The sequence below is a fragment of the Oryctolagus cuniculus genome, chromosome 3 (assembly GCF_051225735.1).
Source record: "Oryctolagus cuniculus isolate XC-2025 breed Fujian yellow rabbit chromosome 3, ASM5122573v1, whole genome shotgun sequence".
Classification (NCBI taxonomy): Eukaryota; Metazoa; Chordata; class Mammalia; order Lagomorpha; family Leporidae; genus Oryctolagus; species Oryctolagus cuniculus.
In genome coordinates, this window is record NC_142869.1 from 35186106 (window position 1) to 35207841 (window position 21736).

Consider the following 21736-nt stretch of genomic DNA (forward strand, 5'->3'; position numbering starts at 1 on the left):
GTTACTCCAACAATTTTTATTTATTTATTTATTTATTTGACAGAGTTACAGACAGTGAGAGAGACAGGGAGAAAGGTCTTCCTTCCGCTGGTTCACCCCCCTCAAGTGGCCACCGCGGCCAGCACGCTGCACCAATCCAAAGCCAGGAAACAGGTGCCTCCTCCTGGTCTCCCATGCAGGTACAGGGCCCAAGGACTTGGGCCATCCTTCACTGCTTTCCTGGGCCACAGCAGAGAGCTGGACCGGAAGAGGAGCAACCGAACTAGAACCAGTCCCCATATGGGATGCCGGCGCTGCAGGCAGAGGATTAACCAAGTGAGCCATGGCGCCAGCCCCACTCCAACATTTTTGAAAAGAGTTGAAAGATACTTTCTGAAGATCATATAAGGGGGGAAACAAATTTAATGATTATCTTCACTTCCTTATTTTTTAATTTAATGATATATCTATTTATTTGAAAGGCATAGCAAGAGAGACAGGGAGGCAGGGAGAGACACAGAGACAGAGATCTTCCATTACCAGGTTTATCCAGGTGAACACAACAGTCAGGTCTGGGGCCATGTGGAAGCCAGTAGCCAGGAATTCCATTCTGGTTTCTCACATGGGTACTCCCAAGTACTCAGCCCATCTTTGGCTGCCTACCCAAGCACATCATCAAAAAACTAGCCTGGAAGTAGATTTGCTGGGACTCCAACCAGCACTTTGATTATGGGATGCTAGTGTTACAAGCAGCAGCTGGATCTGCCACACTGCAACACTAGTCCAACTTCTATAACTTCAATGTTTTCATACATTTACACTAACCTGAGTAATCTGGAGGAGGAAGAAGTTGAGTCTTTGGGTAAGGGCTAGCTCACTTCCAACCTGAGCAATTGACAGTAAGTGTTTCATTTACTCCATGTATACTAGCAAGTGAAAGACTCAAACTTAGAAATCTACAACAATAAGGTTTTTTTTTTTTTCAGAACATGAAAGAATGGTTTCCATATTATTCCATTCCTACAATTTACATGCACTAAACAGATACTGAAATCTACCCCTGTGTTCAGTAGTGCTCAGGTGGGAAATGGCGTTTTTCAAATAAGCACAGTGACAGAATGACAGTTAAAGTTATTCTTACACATAATAAATTCTATCAAGCACGATTTCATAGTTAGTAAATCTTGCACAGTTTATAAATGAATGTGAAGTGTGCATTTCCATCTTTATTTGGACTACATTTTAAAGGAAACATGATTAAGTGTATACTTTTGTTAAATACTTGTAAAGTACTGATTTTGACTACTACATATGGTATAAATCGAAAGGACTCAAACCTGTAAACTTGAAGTTTGAGGCATTTAACACTAATGGACTCCCTCCTACTCTCTAATCTAATTGATCCATTCATCTCAAGTGAAGCTGCACCATCTTCAAGATCAATTTGGCCACTGATTGAGCCCTAAAACAGCTGGGCATTAATTCAATATGTATGTTAACGCTTATCCAAAGACAACCATGATCAAAAGCAGTATCAAAGTGGAAACATTGGAAGTCCTTACACTTCATAAGCATTACAAAATGCAAAACACTCTACGAAGAACAGTTTGTATCGCTACCACTAGGAAAAAATATGCCAATGACTAGTATAAGAATCAATATTTTAAGAATCATTTTTTATTAAACAGTGAAAGTTGGAAAAGAGACACTTCCTATTTTATATAGTTATTTTATGAAGAAAAAAATGGCTTTAGAGCAGAATTTGTCATTAAGAAAATGCTTCCGTACATTGCGAAGACCATTAAATTATTCCTCCAGAATGATCACAGATAACCTGAATGTGGAAATGCTTCTTATTAAAATTTTTCTTGACCCTTTAATTTGTGACCTTTCAATTTTTATTCAACTATATTTTATGCAATTTAAAGTATTACTGCTGAGTAACTTAATAAAAGCTCTTTCAATTAATATTAGATTGCCTAAGTTATTTAGGTTCTAACGTGTTAAAGAATGTAAATCTCTCCAAATATGTGCTTTGGGAGATAGGGAAAATAGGACTAAAAAGTCAGAAGAAAGGGATGCTATTTTTAAGAAAACTAAATTAATATATTTTTAAGTAGCATTAACAATTTATTGTTAAATGAGGCAGACATCTTGATACAGAGAAACTTCCAGAAACCCAGCAGTATATACGAAGAGAGCTTTCTATCCAAGTTTTCAACTTCTAGTCTAACTCCTTTTCAAAGTATGATACTGAACAAAAACAGCTATTATTTATGAATAGTTAAGACTGTTAGTATAATTTTTCTTCCTGTTGTTCATACTTACTAAGTGTGGAAGTTCTGTCCTTTTCTATTTACTCTTGGGTATGAGAATGTGAAAGTGCAAAAAAAAAAAAAAAAAAGGAATAAGAAAGATGGAAAATGTGGAAGGTCCGGAGATCTATGGGTGTAAGAGACAGTGAGATTAAAACAAACCACCTCCTGCTCTTTCCTTCCTCCCTCCCTCCCTACTCTTCTCTAAAAGCATGCACAGAGAATTAAGGACTTTGAATGTCATGGCCACATCAGATTAAGCCCAGGGTATACTCAAGAAGTCAGCACATGCTGTAGACAGACTCAAGTATAATTTTAAAGCAAAAATGGAAAATACAATGTCAATCAGTAGGAAAAGTTTGTTGAGCAAGTTATACAGCTGACACTTAGGTGTTTTCCTAAAACTACAGAAGAAATAAGAAAACACTATTATTTCCATACAATGTCCACAAAAAATGTGACAGAAAATGTACCACTGACATGATAGCATGTGCCTAACTAACCTAATTCATCAACTTCATCATGGTGCTTTGTGAAGCCATGAGATAAAGATAAGGAGTAAGCATTATGTTATAATAATAATACCCCAAGCACTTTTTACCTAATAGTAGAAACCTAGCAGAGGTTTGGTGCTAATTTGTAAATGGGACACGCCATCCAGGACAGCAGCTAGGGTTAAATCTTGTAGAGTGAGCTCCCCAACATCAGGTGGCTGTCCCCAGGGCCTCTATGCACACTTACCCAAATTCATCAACTCACAAAGCTGGTTGTATATACTCAGGTAAAGCTCTCTTTTAGAAATACAATTGTTAGCCCTGTTTATTTTTTATTAATGAGAAGAAATCAAAACACAAAATTCTTAGCCCTTTTAAATCAATGAAATCAACTTAAGTTAATAACAGATGGACTAGGGGAAGGCATTAGGCGTGGCAGTTAAGTTGCCACTTGGGATACCTGTCCCCCTTATGGGAGTGCCTGGGTTTGAGGCCCATCTAACATTCTCCATTCCAGCTTTCCATTAATGTGTAGCCTGGGAGGTATCAGGTGATACAATCAGGCTCAGGTACTTAGTCCCCCCCACCCACATGGGAGATCCAGATTCCGTGGCCAGCTCCTGGCTTTAGCCTTGTACATCCCAGCCATTGTGGGTGTTGGAGGAGTGAACCAGTAGATTAAACCTTCCTGTGCCTGCCTCTCTCTTTCTATCTTTTCCCTACCCCCTTCACTTCTCCCTCTCTTTTTCTCTCTCCCTTTCATAAAAAGTTGTTAAACTGAGTGTACTAGCCACTGATGCATCTCTACATTTTTTTTAAAAGATGAGGCATCTTGTAAAAGTATATTTTGGACTAATTACTGTCAAAAAATAAAGAGGAGAAGCTAAGGTTCTTATATAATCTTATTAATTATGAAAACTTACTGGCAACTTCATTGCTATTACCAGAATGTATGTTGCATTATAGGAATTCAAGTGAAAGTATGCCACATCGGGGGTCCAATCACACACCACTGGCTGTTAATTAAAAGCCTCATGTTGCTAAAGGTGAAACATCTCACTTGAGTACTGAAAGTGTGATTTAAAAACAGGAGGAATACTGTTGCTGTAAAGGCCTTACATTTCAAAGGGCACAATTTTTCTTTGAGTTTATAAACATGTAAAAATTTACTTATATGATATTTTTATGATGAAGTACATAATCATTGTGAAAATGTTCTAAAAACCACCATAAAGAAAATTCACCATAATCCCATCTACCAGAAATAAGTGCCTCGTGTTATATTTTCTTCACATCTTCATATGAGCACATGTACATGCACACACATTCACATATGTGCACTTAGCCATATATGTATGATTTTGTTGCTCTACATTATAACCTAAAGCTATTTTAGAAATACATGACAATTTTCTCTACAATATATAGCCCTCAAGTTTCTTACTAAATTGCAGAGATGCAAAATTCTAATTTTGAGGACATGCAAATATTCTTTCTAAAATATAATAACAGTACACACTATGTCTCTCTTGATAAATATAATAGTAACTATATACTTAATTGTCCCATGCAAGCCCCAGACTACCTTTGATTAACCAGTGGATAAAAAATAAAAAGCTGTCAATGAAGCCAAAAACTTCTTTCACCTTAAAAATTAATTTAAAAATGCTTTGAGGGATGTATTTCTCCTTGTCTTCAAATGCAGTTGATAACTTAAAAAAAAAAAAAACTAAGTGAGGGGTTATAATGGATTGTTTTATGTCAAAAACTATACTTGCAGCTGCTCCTTCCTAAGGTCAATACAGTTCCTTTTTCACCCACCGCACTTCTGCCGCGGCACGGATGGGAAAGCGACAGCGTGGCTGGGATAAGGAAGGAGGAGACAAGGGAAGCAAGGAAGAGAAGCCAGAAACGAGGACAAGAAAGGAGAACAAGGTGCATCCACAGAACAAGAAATGGGATGTCAGCCGGAAACCACATGCAGCTGACAATCATGCTGTTTCTTTCCAAAAACACTTCCCTGATGTCCCATTCAAGAGTCACCTTCCCCACACCCACAGACTCCCAAAGCGTGTGGATTCACTGCTGCATGATGATCACTCCTGCATCAAAATGCATTTCCTAGGGACGATGCTGCACAGTGGGGACAGGGCACAGTTCCTGCATTCATACGAAGGGGAAGAGCATTCCTTACGGCCAACACATACACGACTCCAAAGACTTCACTTCAGTTTCACATACAGTTCTCCCACAACTTTCCTGAGACTATATTATTTGATACGGAAAGAATCCTGCAGTGCACCACTTCATAAATGAAATCATTCTCGGTGAGGTGAAGTGACTTGTCCCTGGTTTAATGAATAAAGCGGTGACACTAGGACTCAAATCCAGGTGTTCCAGTTCAAATCCTAGTGCTTTTTCAACCCCATCTCACGACAGCAATCAACAGGGTACTTAGAATCAGGGCTGAAAACAATTACTCATCTATTCATAAAGTGCAGGTGCCTTTTTCAGCCCATGGCTGACACAGTAAAAGTGATTTGATCATTTTGGGTTTAATCAACTCTGCTGCTGAATTGTGGGAGTGGGACGGGGTAAGAGCAAGTTCCTCTCCCTTGTCCTTTAAGCTCCAGTTGATTGATGCTCAAAATATCTCCTGAATATGGAAATGGACTCCTCCTGATCATCTGTTTAGTGAGGATAATAACTAATCAACATATACACACTACTCAAGATTTAATATTATAAAGTATATTTTGCTCGTGTTTTTGTAATGGCCAGATATACATAATATTACCTTCACTTAAACTCATTTTATCCAGCACCACAGTAATGTAGCTCATCCATAGGAGTCTAACTTGCCTCAGCATATATTTGCTTTAATTATTAAATCCTTTAAAACTGAAGAATTCTATTTCCAATGATTATCTGAGCCCTACTCTTAGTCCTTCCTCCTTCCATACAACACCAATAAATATGTATTTACTGAGCCTCTATTCTGCGCTAGGCACTAGGCATATGGATAAAACTCAATACATTTTCTCATGAAGATAACACAGCAGTTGAAGGAACAGGAAAAGCAGATACTCACCAATAAATATACTAGCAATAAATGTTCTAAGTCATGAGTGCTGGGGGGCTGGGGGAGTTTGTTAGTCTGAAAGAAATGAGAGGCTTCTGTGACTGGGGCACAGGAGCAAGGAAGAGGGCCAAGGATGAATCTCGAGAGGCTGCTGGGCCATGTTACAGGCCCTTCATTTTATTCCAACTTAATGCTAAGATATTAAAAGGGTACATACACCGAGAAGGCATGAGCCAATGGGTGTTTGTGGCTAAATTAAATCACCAACAATGTTGTTCTGGGAAGTAGAGTCTTTATTTAGAGCTCGGGCTGAGCTGTCCTAAGAGCCAAGAAACAAAAGGCCATTCTGTAAAACCTCTCAGTTCTTTTCTTCAACTGTGGGAGAAAAGGGTAGGGTTATATAAATCTTGGCAGCTATAACAAAATTACCAGCAAATATCGACGGATATTTTCAATGCTGGATGCCTGGACTCTTCAAGATTTATCTCTAGTGTGGTGTCCATTTATGCAAAGTTGAAATTGTTGATGATCAAACCATAAAGGGCATGTATTTGCATTCACCATTTTTCACAATAAATGAAAGCATTGTTAGATAACAAGCTAGGGTTTGAGGGTATTTTCGGTTCTATAAATCTTCCTCTGTATGTTTAATTGCCTGCTTAGAACAATTCTTCCTTTTTTTACTACAGTAATAATGCTACCTTACATCTGTACAGCTCTTTGGTTTCAAGGCATATTAGCTCTTTAATGATAGGGACCAGGTGTTCATTTTCTCTTTATAGTGCCCAGCATACTGTGCTATGTAAGTGGGGTTGGAGATTTTGAAGACAACTAATAATTAACAGTAGGAGATGTCATTGAAAATGAAGTGCACTGCATTGAGAGAAAAAAAAAAAACTTTTAGAATACAGCTATGTTTGTGGCACAGCCATGGCTGAACCTCTGAATATTTTGTCACTGTTCAAGGACAATGCACTCTTCATAATCCAAGATACACTACCTTTTGTAGATTACTCTCATCTCTTGCTCTCTGCCAGGCTTCTTGTGCCTCTACTGGACCTCTCCACACACAACTGATCACAACCATGCACGAAACGCCACACCCTGTGCTATCTACTCTAATAGTTCTTTCACTGTGGCTCATCCATCCCTTCTCCCTGTGAAGAGCAACAACTTACAACATGAACAGAGTACAGACTGACAAGGGTATACATGAGAGAATTGCATATTTTCTCATTTTTGATATTTGATTACCATCCATATAGAAAAGTGAACTACCATAAAACTGATTCTAAACAAAAAAAAATCAAAATGTTGTACAAGTATATGTTACAAAAATCAAATAATGGAATATAGTTAATTTGTTTTTAAGATCAGCAAAATGGTAATAGGACATTCAACTTGTGGCTCTCCAAGTTAGCATCCTTAGATATTCAGGACCCACAGGCCCAATGATACAAATTCTGTGCAAAACAATTTATTTATATTTCAGTAAAAATTTTCCAAAAGCTTCTTTCATGAAAGTGATGCAACCCCATTGACTGGAATAGTTCCCTTTCAAATAGGAAAATCTCCTTAGTGTAAAATAGAAACTACAATATGAGTCAATATGATGAGAAGCCTTTTGTCTAATAAGCAATTCATTATTTAGCTTCCAAATATTCATAAAAATAATCCAAGGAAATTCACTAGACTTGGTTTGGATGTGGAAGACAGTCCATTTCCCTGTAATCGCAATCCAACTCTGTTCTTGTATATCTTTGGAATATCACCATCTTCTACTTTTTCTCCACACTTAATTTTAATATTTCTGCTAGGTAGAGCTTAAATAAGGGGCATTTTATTCCTGATCACAAGTTATGAAAGCAATAAATGTGTTTCTTCATAGTGGCTCCTAATTAAGACATGTGGATTGAGTTTCTGCAAGTTTTTAAATAAATGTGATATTTAAAAAATGTTGTTCTCATTTTTAGATGCTGTAATAAGAAATTGTACTCCTTTTCCAATTACTTATAATGGCCACCTAGGTCAACTCTCAAAAGCTTTTGATCTCAGCAACTTAGCTAGAAGAATAATATTACATTTCCCTTTGAAGTTCAACTCCTACTCCTAATTTTTCTATTCACAGCAAAGTTCAAGTAAAAATTTTAAATAAGGTAACATCTAAGAAAACAAAGCTATTGAGACACATTTTTGTAATCACAGAGTTCAGACAAGAGAATTTAGTTGCCTTTATAGTTACAGCCTATTACTTATTCAGTTAATAAAAAAAATGGTAAGTATAAGCATCCAGTTACTTAGATAACAAAAGTAGTTATCATATTGATAGTGCAATAGGTACCTTCTATCAAATACAGCTGGAATTAAATTCTGTATTCTAAATTCCACTTGTTAAGTCCAAATTATGAAAATGAACTTACACATATATCAGAGACCTAATGAGTTAGTAGTCTTCCTGAGTGACTACTCATTGGCTCAATTCCCCTCTCCCTAGCTAGAGAGGACGGAAGGCATCCATGGTCTCCTGTGGCCTGAACAAAACTGCAACCAGGAGAACCCTGGCCTCATTTCCCATTTCACAGAGACAGTGGTCAGAAAATTCATCCCTCTCTTGAAGGATACATCTTGGTCAACATGATTGGAATCTTCAAACAATAATGGCAAGGTTCAAACCCCAGTTCTTTAAAGTTTCTTTGATAATACCCATGTTAGTTTGGCTCCTAATACAAACATTATGCTTTTGATTTCAATCCCCCTTACCTTCCCAGTTTGGGCATATCAAAGGAAAGACAGTCTGTTCATATGACTAAATAGTACAGTTTTCTACAGCGTCAGCTCTACAGACAAGGTATCAGGGAAAACACCCTGTGATTCAGTGCTAAAAGCTGCTGCTTGACCAGTGCCAGTTCTGTTTGGGACTGGATCTGGAATACCTCGTGGAGGCAGAGCTAGTAAATTCAATCTATCTCATGAGCTTTCTCATACCTCTTTTTATTTACTAGCACTTTAGTGACTGCCAATCAAGCCAAATGAATTTCATGAAAGGAAAATGCTAATGAAATAAAAAGGACACAATCACATGCCACCTCCAAGAACATAAATAGTCAGAAAGGCTAAGTACTAGATTTGAACAATGGAACCAAAACAGGAATCACGGGCAAGATTAGAATATGAAGAAAGCTGATCAGTGTTGCTGGGCTTCAGTCTTCCCATTGGGACAACAGAAAGTTTCTTCGACAAGTCCATGGAAAATATGTACTATGATTAATTAAGCATAGATTTCAAAAATTTTGTATTAAAATAAACTTATACTTTAAGCAAATTTTTAGAACCTTTTTAAAGTACCCTGACTACTTTATATAAAAATTAAAAAATAGGAATATGTTTCTAGCACATAATATTCAGTGAATACTAGTTGATTCTGAACTTAGAGAACACAGTGTATAATAGGCTATGTCTCGCTTTTAAATTCCTTATACTTCTGCTGAAACCCTTAACTTCGCATCACCTTTGCTGACTCATTAAATATGTGTATGATAGGGACCAACATTGCAGCCTTGGGGGTTAAGTCTCCTGCGACAATAGCATCCTTATGGGCACTGGCTCATGTCCCAGCTGATCCACTGCCAATCCAGCTCCCTTCTAATGTTAATGGGAAGGCAGCAAAAAACAGCCCAAGTGTTTGGGCCTCTGCCACCTATGTAGGAGAGCCAGATGAAGCTCTTGGCTTCTGCCTGGCCCAGCTCTGGCCCTTGCAGCCTTTTGGGGAGTGAACCAGCAGATGGAAGCTCTGTTTCTCTGTGTCTCCCTGTCTCTGTCTGTAACTCTGTCAAAATAAATAGATATATCTCTAAAAACAAATGTCTGTGATAAACAAAAATAAGAACATAGATCATATTCCCAGGTTTCTGGAAAAGAGCAGTCAGGATTTGTCTTACAGGTGACAAATTCTAGTAACACAAGTATGACTCAAGGCATTACGTATACCATCAATAAAACATGGTAAAAAAAGGTAGCCAGGGCTTTGGCAAATCAGAGCAGGCTTCACGTAGAATGATAGAAGTCACAGCCTTTCAAAGAGCTGAAACATGGGTTCTGCACTGTGGCCCTTCACTTTTGAAACTTTATTTTCTATGGTAAGAATTTTTAATTTGACCCTCCAGGCAAGACAGGGTGAAAACATTTGGAGGAAAGCAGTAGCTAACACAGGCTTTGTCAGGGAGTTAGACTGGCTATGGTTGTACAGAAGAGATTGAATAGACAAAGAAGGAAACTCCAAAACCATTATTTGTCACTGGAGTTAAAGAACAAATACATTATGAGTAGAGATATTTTGTAGATAAAGCAGGGAAATACTTTTTCTAAATGGAAATATCTTCTTGGTTAGCCAGGAACACAGAACAGGCACTTAAGTGAAAGAAGATAGTGGTGTGACACTAATCAGTAGAGACGTAAGTGAAGCTTTGAGACACAAACAATTCCCTGGACCACAGTATAAAATATTGCACTCAACTCTAGCTGTACATCAGAATTACTTATGGAGCTTTTCAGATTTGTTCATGCTTTGGGCCTCACCCCAGAGGTTGTGATCATAGCCAAGGTTGAGAATCACTGGAGCAGAGAAAGAACAGAGGGCAAAAACTGAGCCTCAGGGAGCTCCCAGGGCAAGGTTAGAAAAGGAGATTGAAAAGGAAGCAAATTTTGCAGAAAGAGAAGGAAAGCTAGGAAAATGCAGCATGGCAGAATCCAAAGGAAGAGGAAATTTAAAAGACTGAATAGGTGTCAAAAACAGCAACAATTGCTGTTTCAAGGTCCATAGTGATGCATCTAAAACAGTGCCTGACTCTCCGTGGGTATTCAGTGGTATGTGTTCCAGTGAGTGAATGGGTGCTGAGAACACACTGGGGCTCAGGTGCACTGCACCATACCAGGGCTAGGTGATCTTCGCTGAGTTGCTCCAGATTGAGCAGGTTGAACTTGCATCGAAACCTCATACTATGAGGATTCTATTTTGAGTATGACTAAAAATTGTCCCTTTGGTAGACAAAAAATACATAAATAGCAGCTTTCAAAGTGAAAAACTGATTCATTCCTTTCATTTACCCCTAAATATTTATGCATTCATTCATTTAGCAGCCATTTATTCCAGGAAATGAACATAGTGCTTTAAACCTTAATCCTGAAGTCACATCATTTGCATTAATTTGCATATAATTTTAATCTATTTCAAAACTGTAGTAAAGCACATTTAGCATGCATTTTTTTGAAATCTTTGAAATTCATTTGGACAGATTGCCAAGCAAAGCCATAATTTTTGTTGTGATCAGATTATTTTTCCTAATATCCACTACTATACTTTCCCATGTCTCAATTTCACTAGAATTCAGTTTTGTTATACTAAAAGTGTCAAACTAATGGGTACTTTTAAAATTATCACATTAAATGTTCCTAATGCAAATTTCAGCTTTGAAGCCATTCATTAACAAAAGAGAAGCCCAGATCTCTTTAACTAAGCATGAACTATCTTCCTACTTCTTTAACTATCACTGCCATTTCTACAAAAGCTTTAAAGGAAACCAATTAAATTAATATTTTCATGTAATACATGAACAAATCCTCACCTCTGTCACTGGCTTCTTTCTGCATTATAAAAAGCTCCCCATGATTTATAATTTTATGCATTTCTACCACTATGCAGATTTGCAAAAATGTATAAATAGTAGGATTTTGACAAAACTGAATTGATGCATTAGTTCAATAAATGATAGTATTTCAACAACTGTGACTATGAATCGCTGCTATATTTAAATTTTACACACATAATGACTTGTATTTTTAGTATTTGTTTCTTGAGCAAACACATAAATCACTAGAAAACTCAGGGAGCATCATTGTATAGGACAAGAATCAAAAGATATGCGGCAACAACTTTCTAGAAAACAAAAGCCAAGTGACATAAATTAATTTTTATAATCCTCAAAAATTCATTAAAGTCAAAGATTTATCATAGAAGAATTAAAAGATAAACCACATTTTCCATTCACTTTTTCTTTATTTTAGAGTCAGAGAAAGGAAGTGGGGAGAGAAAGGAAAAGACAAGACAGAGAGAGAGAGTTCCCATTCATTAGTTCACTCTTCAAATGTCAACAATGGCCCAAGTTGGGATCCAGGAATTCAATCCAAGTCTCTCTAACTGGGAGAAAATAGCCAACTACCTAAGCCATCACCTGCTGCCTCAAAAGGTCTGCATTAGCAGAAAGCTGGAATCAAGATTACAGCAGGGACCAAACACAGGCATTCTGACACAGAATTCAGGTATCTCGAAGGACAACTTATCTGCTTGACCAAATGTTCACCCTTGCCCCTAGGACTTTTTGAAGACTCCTTATATATGATTTTATACATATATATGGAAATAGTTTGGAGAAATTCTTTTTATTTTTATTTGTTTATTTTTTAAAGATTTATTTAACTTATCAGAAACAGTTGCAGAGAGACGTAGAGACAGAGAGAGGAGTTTTCCATCCACTGGTTCACTCCCCAGATGGCCACATCGACTGGAGCTGTGCCAATCCAAAGCCAGGAGCTTCCTCTGGGTCTCCCACATGGGTGCAGGGTCCCAAGGACTTGGGCCATCTTCTACTGCTTTCCCAGGCCATAGCAGAAAGCTGGATCAGAAGAGGAGCAGCTGGGTCTAGAACTCATGCCCATAGGGGATGCTGGTACCTCAGGCCAGGGCTTTAACCTGCTGTACCACAGTGCTAGCCCCATTATTGGAGAATTGTTAAAAACTCCTATTTCCAAGAGAAAACTATTATTTCTCAATTTTTAAAGGATTTATTTATTTATTTGAAAGGCAGAGGGAGAGAGAGAGAGACTGATCTTCCATCCACTGGTTCACTCCCCAAATGGCCAGGCCTGGACCAGATCGAAGCCAGGAGCCAGAAACTCCATCTGGATCATTCATGTAGGCGCAGGGGCCAAAGAACTTGGACTATCTTTTGCTGCTTTTCCAAACAAATTAGTAGGAAGCTGGTTTAGAAGTGGAGCATCCAGCAATCAAACCAGTGCTCATAGGGGACGTCAGTGTTGCAGGCTTAACCCACTACACCACAGTGCCAGCCCTAATCTATCAACATTTTAACAACATTTTTAAAATATCACAACTAAAATAGGAATCTCTAACATTTTGGTTAAAGGAATGATAATATATTTTTCATGAAAGTTTCTGTGGTATTTCTAAGTACATAAAATTAAGTCTTATTCTCTGTCCTTAGAGGTTAACAGGCCAATGAATTGAATTAAAATCCAGCTTACTCCAATTTGACAGCCTAGGAATCTTTGCCATTGCCAAGTACTGGATGAAAACAGTGGCTGCAGTTGGATCTATTCTGAAACAATAATTCACACAGAATATGAAGGCCCAGAGAAGAACAGTATCTCCATTCCATCACAAGGACATGGGACATTAGTTACAGAGATAAAATCTTTCACAATCTCAACCAGGAAGCCTAATCAGGTTTGAGGGATAGCAAGTGTCAGCTCATTTTGCTGCCAACCGATATGGATTTTATATTTGCTGAGGATATAGGCTCCTCCTCCCTCTTCCTTGAACATTAAACTTTCCAGTTGATGTATGATGACTGGAATTTCTTTAGAAGCATCCACAAAAATGACAGTGGAGTCACTTTCGGGACTCCTGTGCAGTGCGATGAGTATAAGCAGAAGGGTGACCTCAGCTTCACCATGTAGCCAAACTAAAGTTTAGGTACATAGGATGTAAAGGGAGGAAAGTGATTCAACAACAAAAAAGTGAAAAACAATGTAGAGTAGGAGTCAAAGACAAATGAGAATGGTAGTCACCAGCTGCCATATTTCCTGTCACCAAATTTCTGTATCCTCATTGGGACAATGAGGCAAGAACTCCATGGAAAGTCACAGTAACATTAGTGGGTAGTTGTCAGAATAATATTTGGGATTGTGGAATTTAGAATTTAAAATAAATTTCATATTTGACTCCCATGTGGTTGCCACCTATTCACTCCAGGGTCTGAGATAAAGACTTCCGTGCTTGGCACTCACCAGAAACACAAGAGCACTTCAAAAATTCATGGAAAATGGAGTTAAAAGAAAATTATCTTGGTGCAAAAATTTGTGGAAAGCCACGCATATGAGACTTGCCGATACCAAAGCAACAAGAGAACTAACCAAACTGTTACCTCGTCACATTCATGATTGACAAAGCTCCCAGGAAGAAAGTCAGCTCTTCCAATCCACCCTCTTAAGGCAAAAATGGCACAATATCAAATACTGTAAGCCTACTTCTATGTTTCTCAGTCTAGTAGATTTACACTTGCCTCTTCCTATTTCTTTCTCCTTCCATCGCCTCCTCCAGAGGCTCATACTTTCTATTTCTAGAGATGCTAACCTCTCCCTGGAGCCATCCTCAGCTAGTCTGCTGTTCAGCGGTGCAGGTTCCTTTAGGTGATGAGTAAGAAAACACAGCAGGCCAACTGCTTTCCTGATTGACTGACTATACAAACAGATAATTGCTGGATCTTAGCTGACTACAGTTGGAACAACGACTCACTGCTTTTTTCCCCCTGTATTCAATTGAGAAACAAGACTAATAACAAGAGAAAACCCAAACCTTCACCCCAAACCAGTCAAATTTGGTATCTTCTAGTTAACCTGCCTGTCTTCACCATGCCAGCCACCACCAAAGAACAAAGGAACCTTTGCCTACTACAGTTTCTACACTGTGTTTGAACCTCTCTATCAAACACAAAACATCTGTTTGTTCTCTTTTGGGTGGTCTTCCTTTATTTCTACAGGCCCTCAAGTTGAATGCAGGGATGTTTCTTGCTTCAGCATCAATTTCCTTGGAAGTATGAAACTTAAAAGAAGCATGTTTACATAGCTTCAAAGTAAGTGTGAAACGAGAAGTAACAATACTGGGAATTGGTATGTTCAGATTCTAATCAATTTTCATGATGAAATTAGGCACTTAAGTGAAGTCCACCTCCCTCTGATCTCATTTTTGTCATTCACAAAGTGAAGTGGGAACAAAGTGATGGTTTATTTTTTTTTCTGGTTTAATAAGGACTTCTTTGAGAAAAAAAGGTCCCAACATCAGGCCGTTCACAAAAATAATCCATAGTATCAATTTTAGAAAGCAGATATTAAGACTACTATAATACATTTTTTTCTAGAGGATGCATGTGACATGCCAATGCTCATTCACAAAATTACATTGTTACAGTTGTGTTGAACAGCCCCACACAGCATTTTTATGTAGGATAGAACACACATACACCTCTAACTTACAACTGCTCCCAGGTGTTACTCAAGTAAATAGAATGGGCTTTGCAGTTAGGGTAGCAAATACCAAACTCATGTAAGAATGGAAAGTACTATATTTCCTGCATTAATGAGAGTATTTTGCAGACAGCTGATAAAAACCATACAACCTTTGTGTTAAGTCATAGGCATTATCAAAATTAAAAGCAAAAATTATAGGGCAAGACTTTACAGAACACCAGAGGCATCCAAGGCAGTGAAAATGGGAGCTGGCCCAGGGCAATATGAATTGATGAACACAGGAAGGACAAGGATGGCACAGTGAGCATGTGCTGAAGACAGTAGGGGAGAGGATCTCATGAGAACATTTATTTAGACAAGTGCCTAGGTGCAGAAATAATGGGATAAAATTCCTAAACCTCACTATGTGATTAAGAGTCATCTTCACCACTGGCACTGTCTCTGTCATCCTCTCCCCTTCCTTAGCCTCTTTTCCTTCATCCCTGAGCAATTCCAGCTGGTCATCCTCCCATCATCACTACCATCATCACTCAGTAGGTTTCCCGCCTCAGTGGAGTCGTCCCCACCTCCATCAGGCTCCATGTTCACATCAGTCTCATCCTTCTTCAGTGAGCTCCTGCTCTGATCCTCTTCTGACTTAGTATTCTTCATCTCTACTTGCTTGCTCTGTTCCATTTCAGTTTTTCCCAGGCTTTCCAGCAGAGTACCCATTTTGTTCTATCTGGGTCAACTCATTTTTTAAAAAGATTTATTTATTTGAAAGGCAAAGTTACAGAGATGAAGAAGAAGAGAGAGAGTGGGTGGGTGGGTGGTGTCTTCCAGCCAGTGTTTTATTTCCCAAATGGCTGCAATGGCCCCCCTTCTTAATGATCTGAACAAGGTTACCGCCTTTCAACTTTCCAGACTTGGAAGAAGAGCCTCACTCTCCACTCTTAGAATTTAAGCCACCTTATGTTTCTTGAAACATGCTGGTGTTGAGAGAACACTACAGCCTGAGCAAAGAAGAGGAGGAACAGCTGGTGGGTAACTGCACATCCTGTCCTAACAATCCCACTGAAAGTCATAGTCCAAGTCAATAGAGGAGCCGTACATCTCCACTGCAAATCATTGCACACCTGCTTTTTCCTTGGCTCACTGTTGGCTCTGCAGCCGGATTAACATCTAAAACCTGGCCAGCAATCTTTCTGCTATCCTCTCCTGCTACAGCAGCTCAGGCATTTCTCTCATTAACATACTGAACCCTTAAGAACACAGCAGCCCACAACTTTGCCTTATGTTGAGAAGACCGCCCCATGTCAGACTGTGACTACAAGAGTGTTGAGAATCCCAGTGAATTTTTGGCAGTTCATGAAGTGAGGCTCTGTCTTGTTGGTAACATTGCTAGCTGTTGCAATTGATTGGTTCTTCACAAAGCCAAAAATCCTTAGCTGAAGATCAAACTCACTCAAACAAGTTTCATTAGCATACATTTCCAGGGATATGTAACCAAGAGAGAGGGAGAAGAAATTCCATTCTGTATCTCCTACTCCCAAGTTCTACATGAAGAGGCCAACTGCTTTTTGAGATCCACAACAAAGTCACAACTATTTGGATTTTTTCTGCTCACAAAAACACAAAAATCAACGGTTCGGTTCTTGTAGCCCTGGTTTTTGGAAAATGCCAGCCATGAGGAATAATGTGTACTCAAATGCAATATAATGGAAGAAGCCTTTAATAATAGGCACTTTGTACAAGGTGTGAGTACATAGGGAAACTACAAGAATCAGTTGAGCTATTGTCAAGTCTAGGCCTAAAGAAGTAAGAATTAATATTAGAGAAGAAATCAACGAAATTGAAACAAAAAAAAACACAAAAGATCAGCGGAAAGAAGAGCTAGATTTTTGAAAAAAATAAAAATTGACACACGTTTACTCAACTAACCCAAAAATAGAGAGAGAAGATGCAAATCAATAAAATTAGATATGAAAAAGGAAATGTTGCAATAGATACCACAGAAATAAAACAAAATTACCAGAAATTACTACAAAGAGCTGTACGCCAACAAACTGGGAAACCTAGAAAAAAAGAGATTCCTGGGACACCTACAACCTACCAAAACTGAGCCATGAATACATAGAAAACCTAACCAGAACCATAACCAAGACGGAAATTGAATCAGTAGTAAAGGCTTTCATATAAAAGAAAAGCCCAGAACCAGATGGATTCACTGCTGAATTCTACCAGACATTTAAAAAACTAACTCCAAATCTCCTCAAGTTATTCAAAACAATTGAAAGGGAGGGAATCCTCCCAAATTCTTTCTATGAAGCCAGCATCACCTTAATTCCTAAACCCTGAAAAGACACAACAGAGAAAGAGAACTACAGACCAATGGACACAGATGCAGAAATCCTCAACAAAATTCTAGCCAACCAAATCAAACAACACATCAGAAAGATCATCCACCCAGACCAAGTGGGATTTATCCCTGGTATGCAGGGATGGTTCAACATTCACAAATCAATCAATGTGATACATTACATTAACAAACTGCAGAACAAAAACCATATGATTATCTCAGTAGATTCAGAGAAAGCATTTGATAAAATACAACAGCCTTTCATGATGACATTTCTAAGCAGATCTGGTATAGAAGAACATTTCCTCAACATAATCAAGGCAATTTATGACAAACCCATGACCAGTATCATACTGAATCGAGAAAAGTTGGAAGCATTCCCATTGAGATCAAGTACCCTACAAGTATGCCCACTCTCACAATTGCTATTCCATATAGTCCTGGAAGTTTTAGCTAGAGCCATTAATCAAGAAAAAGAAAACAAAGCGATGCAAATTGGGAAGGAGGAAGTAAAATTATCCCTATTTGCAGATGATATGATTCTATAGATAGAGGATCCAAAAGACTCCACTAAGAGACTACTGGAACTCATAGAAAAATTTGGTAAAGTAGTAGGATATAAGTCAATACACAAAAATCAACAGCCTTTGTATACACAGACAATACCAAGGCTGAGATTGAGCTTCTAAGATCAATCGCATTCAAAATAGCAACAAAAAAGCAAATACATTTCTCTAAAGGGAGGAGAGAACTTCCACTTTGCTTTGGGCCCATCTAAATACTGACGGAGTTTGTAGACTCAAAAGGCTTCCATAGGGGCTGGTGCTGTGGCATGGCAGATAAAGGCACTGCCTGAAGTGCCAGCATTCCACATGGGTACCAGTTGAAGTCCTGGCTGCTCCACCTCTGATCCAGCTCTCTGCTATGGCCTGGGAAAGCAGAAGATGGCAAGTCTTCTTCTTTCTTCTTTCTACTTTCTACTTTCTACTACTACTACTTCTTTCCCTGCACAAGGTGCAGGGGCCCAAGGACTTGTGGGAGACCTGGAAGAAGTTCCTGGCTCCTGGCTTCAGATCAGCTCAGCTCTAGTTATTGTGGTCATTTGGGGATTGAACCAGCAGATGGAAGACCTCTCTGTCTCTCTCTCTCTCTCTGCCTCTCCTCTCTCTGTGTAACTCTTTCAAGTAAATAAACAAATCTTTTGGGGCCAGCACTGTGGTGCAGCAGGTAAAGCCACTGCCTGCAGTGCCGGCATCCCATATGGGCACCAGCTTGAGACCCAGCTGCTCCACTTCCCATGCAGCTCTCTGCTATGGCCTGGGAAAGCAGTTGAAGATGGTCCAAGTCCTTGGGCCCCTGCGCCCACTGGGAAGACCTGGAAGAAGCTCCTGGCTCCTGGCTTCAGATCAACACAGCTCCAGCCACTGCAGCCAATTGGAGAGTGAACAAGTGGATAGAAGACCTCTCTCTCTGCCTCTCATTCTCTCTCTGTGTAACTCTTTCAAATAAATAAATCTTAAAAATAAATATTTTTAAAAAAGCTTCCATAGCATAGGCAGCTGATGTCAAGAGCCTTGGGTAGTCACTGATATCATATATAAGAGTGTTAATTGTTAAATTAACAACAGGAGTCACTGTGCACTAACTCCTCATCCAGGACCTCTGTCCTCAATGAGTTATGAGAGTTAACTGTAAAACTAGTTCTCAAACAGTTTTGTGTGTGTGTGCGCGCGCAAATTGTTGAAATATTTACTTAGTATAGAGTTGGTCTTCTGTGTACAAAGATAACTGAAAATGAATCTTAATGGAGAATGGGACTGGGAAGGGGAGAGGGAGGAGGGAAGTGGGAGTGTGGGTAGGAGGGTAGGTATGGTGGGAAGAACCACTATATTCCCAAAGTTGTACTTATGAAATTTGTATTCCTTAAAAACAATTTAAAAAAAAAACAATGACCCAAGTCGTTGGGCCCCTGAACCCTCGTGGAAGAGCTGGAAGTAGTTCCTGGCTTCCAGCTTTGGATTGGTGTAGCTCCAGTCTTTGTACCCCTCTGGGGAGTGAACCAACGGATAGAAGAACTCTCTCTGCCTCTGACTCTGTATAACTCTTCCTTTCAAAATAAATAAATAAATATTTAAGAAAATGGCAGGAAAAGCTGGATATGGGAAAATATGAACCACCTGAAATGTGTTCCAAACTTTTCACCCTGGGAACAGCCATTTCTTCATAGGGAACTGAGGATCCCCAATGCAAGCCTCAAAGACAATGGGTGAAGAAAGGTGAAGGGAAGAGTTTATCAAACTGCAGCTAATTAATAATTTCTGCCTCAGAAATGAAGAATGTTGGTATTTGCAAAGGATATTTCAAGTAAGGAGCTATACTGTAGCACAATGAGTCTTTAAGAGGCTAGCCAAGTGCTTAAGTATTTTATCCTCAAAGAAGTTAACAGGAATAGAATATTCTGCATTACACAACATGGAATATTGTTTCAGGAGCGAACTATTTTCCCCATTTCGTCTCTCAGTATTTACTCAGATCTATTAATAGGGAACAGAGGGAGTGTTGCACTCTGTCCAAAATAACTGAGAAGACAATTTAAGAAATATGTTTATAGTGTGAATAGATTTGAAAATTACTTAAAGGAAGTTTACTTTGTATTTGGTCTTTGTAATCCATTTGTATGCTGCTTATATTTTGTTTCATTATCAACTGATAACTGCTAAATAAAGCTAAGTACTTTTAAATACTGAGAAATCCTAGAAGAGATTTGGGTTCCCAAAAACAACATTAACATAGTGCACAGAAAGACTGTTCCCATATATTTCAGTTTCTGCTATTGCTAACCTTTTAATGTGTGAGATATCAACATTAGTATGGTATGATCAGCACAATTAATGAAACATTATTGATATAATTAACTAAAGGCTATACTTTATTCACATTTTCTTAGTTTTTACTTACTGGCCTATTTTGGGTCCAGAATCCTATCCAATAATCTATTTACTTTTGATGTTTCTCTAGGCTTCCTTTGGCTGTGACTATTTTCAGACTTGCCCCGGTTTTGACAACCTTGATTGGACTAGAAGCACTGGTCAGGTGTTTTACAGAAGACACCTTCTTTTGAGTTCATCTAAACCTTTCCTTGTGATCAGACTAAGTTTATGGGTTTTTGAAAAGAAGACTGAACACTGAAGTGCTATGTCCATCAGATAACATCAAAGGGGTATACTGTCAGCATTTTCGCAGTTAGGTTAACCGAGATCACCTGGCTGAAAGTGTCCCTCAGTTATCCCCTTTCTACACTGCACCCTTTTAGAAGACAGGCACTACGCATAGCCCACACGTCAGCAGCATGAGGTCATGCCTCAGCTCCCTTTGTGGAGTACCTGCCTAAACTACTAGGAAATATTTTGCCTGGGAGACTGTACTTCACCCACGGCTTCATTTGTTTAATAATTTGTTTATATCAACAGACTTCATGACTATTTTTTACAGTGAGTTATACTGTCAAATCAAGTTTTTGTTGTTGTTGTTGCTCAAATTTTTCCAGCTTTAACCATCACGAGGGCTTTTCTCCCCCTGTGTCTTTTGGACATGCAAATCATTTTTTAACATTAAAAATCCCTTACTTTGGAACACTAAAATGTTACTAAAATCTGTCTGTATTTTCATATCCATTATCCAAACTCCCATTCTCCTCCCCCTCTCACCATTCTCAGCCACCACTAATTATGATTCTCTAAATTCCAATCTACTTTTTTAACTTCCACATTTGAGAACATACAGTATCAAGCTTTTTTATAAGAATGTACAAATATTACATGTACTCAAAAGTTTTAAATAATACAGTGATTTTAAAAAACTTTTGTTCATGACACTACAAGATGCTGTATGTTTCATGCTGAGAATCAGACATTATCCTAAGGCATCCACGGTCCTTTTATTAGATTATGCGATTAGAAACCTACAAGGAGTGCTGGATATACTTGCTGGTACTAGGGTATCACTGCTTCTAGGCCCACTCAGCTTTCAGAACAATATTCAAGGATGCTTCAAAAAGGTTTTGGTAAATATAATTACAAGGTAAGTTTATACTGGCACAAAATTTTTTTTTAAACTTTTATTTAATGAATATAAATTTCCAAAGTACAGCTTATGGATTACAATGGCTTCCCCCCCATAACGTCCCTCCCACCCGCAACCCTCCCCT

General features: G+C 38.6%; 1 protein-coding gene and 1 pseudogene across 5 annotated transcripts in view; both read right to left on the reverse strand.

The window, feature by feature from the left end:
* PARD3B (par-3 family cell polarity regulator beta) overlaps positions 1-21736 on the reverse strand; it is a 1145366-nt gene that overhangs the window by 840085 nt on the left and 283545 nt on the right. The gene's annotated exons all lie outside the window — the stretch shown is intronic.
* LOC127491715 (heterogeneous nuclear ribonucleoprotein C pseudogene) lies at positions 15584-16660 on the reverse strand (annotated as a pseudogene).